The sequence below is a fragment of the Buceros rhinoceros genome, unplaced genomic scaffold (genome assembly GCF_000710305.1).
Source record: "Buceros rhinoceros silvestris isolate BGI_N320 unplaced genomic scaffold, ASM71030v1 scaffold13688, whole genome shotgun sequence".
Classification (NCBI taxonomy): Eukaryota; Metazoa; Chordata; class Aves; order Bucerotiformes; family Bucerotidae; genus Buceros; species Buceros rhinoceros.
Genome location: NW_010427514.1, coordinates 9,237 through 11,077, shown reverse-complemented (window position 1 = coordinate 11,077; position 1,841 = coordinate 9,237).

Below are 1,841 nucleotides of genomic sequence, written 5' to 3'. Positions count from 1 at the left end.
CTCCAGAGCCCATCCCACCCATCCCGGGCTAACCCCCATCCTCCTCTCGTTACCACGCAGGAATCCAGGAGCAACTCGCCGGCACGACGCCCTCGCTCTGACATCAAAAGTTACCTACACAGCAGAGGATCTTCGATGCTTCGGTTTTTATTTTCGGTTGGTTGGTGTGTTGCAATTTTTTTTTAAGCAGAAAAATCCCCAGAACGGGTGCGAGGTGCCTAATCAGGTGCTAATTGTTGCCATCGCCGCGCGCCTAGGAGAGGTCCAAGCCCAGCGCTGGTGATAACTCAGCACCCATCAAAGCGAACGGTACCAGGCTCCTGAATATTTCATGCAGCAAATACCCGAGATGTGGAGATTACTCAAGACATATTTTTCACAGGCAATTTACAGGGACCAAGGAAAAATGGCTTTAATAGACACGAGCACGGAGAGGAGGCTCAGAAACACGCCTTCCCCCTGCCCGCCCCCCCGCAGCGCAGAGGATGTTCAAGAAGCTGCGACGACATGCAAAAACTTAGCAAGACATGAAAAACCCGCGGGCCCGCTGGGCAGCCTCCTCCCCACCCTCGCTCTGCCTGCTCGTCCTGCTGGAGATGAATGCTTCGGAGCCAGGAGATGCAGAGATAAAAAAAAATCACCCTCCAACAGCAAGAACAGCGGCCAGGTGACTCAGAGAGTCCTGGGGAGGGGAATCAGCTCGCAAGAGGAGAGGCAAGCTGGAGCAAAACTCTGCGGTTTTGGATGACCCTCTACCACAGCTAGTAAATAGTTTACGGGGGAAAGAAAAAATAGAAGATCAATGGAGATCTTTGTTTTATCCAGGAGGAGTTCTCTGCTGCCGCTGGAGACCCGAGTCACCTGCTCTGCTACGAGCCAGGAGGGGTTTGTTCCTGCTCTTAGGGAAAACCGTGGCTCTGCAGTAGCGTGGCATCAACCCAGATGGTGGGCACCGGTCCCAGCCCAGAGCTGCCCCTCCCCAGGGAGACGGGGGAGGAGGAACCAGAGGAGCGGAGGAGAAACCCTCACGTTAGAGTAAGCAAAGCTCAACCAGCAAGAGGGGAAAATGCGCGGACAAACGGCCAGCAGAACAGCGGGAGTGAGGAGCCGGCAGTGGCGAAGTTCAGCTCTCCGCACGGGTTTTTAGGATGTGGCGTTGAGATTTGTCACCCATAAGAGCAGTTGCAAGACTGGGGGTTTTATCCTCCTGCCTGTGCTCAAACCCTATCATTACTCGGCAAAAGGAGGGGCGAATTAAACGCATGCATCATTGGATTTTAATTGAAGGACTGTTCTATTTCATTGAACCGCTAACTAAGCCGAACAGGAGATTGTGTTTACATAAGCAAACCCTGAGTCAGTATAGACTTGCTGTCACGTTAAGTCAATACTTATGAAGGTTCTCTATTTAATTATTCAGTGCGAATTGACTTATTATTCTGTTAAGAGCAGTTAGCCTTGAGCAAGGTGGCCGCAGAGCTCAGAGAGCCCCTCCTGCTGCCCTTACCCGTGGGTGCCCATGCAGTCCCGGGTAAGAGGTACCCAGGGGTGCTGCCCCACTGCCCACCCACCCCATATCAAGAGCCCAAAGCCACCAACTTCTGCAAATCTGCAAATGTAGGGGTGGATTTGGAGGCTTCCAGCCTGCCCTGAGGACCACCAGCTGTGCTCTGTCCCCGTCCAGAGCCGGGGATTTGTCCCCTCTGCCAGCTTCCAGAGCCACTGTGCAATCCAGGAGCAATTTTCCCTCCTCCTCCTCTCCCAGACAGCTCCGTGGACAGCCCAGCCACGCTCCTGAGCCGCTCTCATTACACAGCGTAATGAGAAAGTTGAGCTGCCGC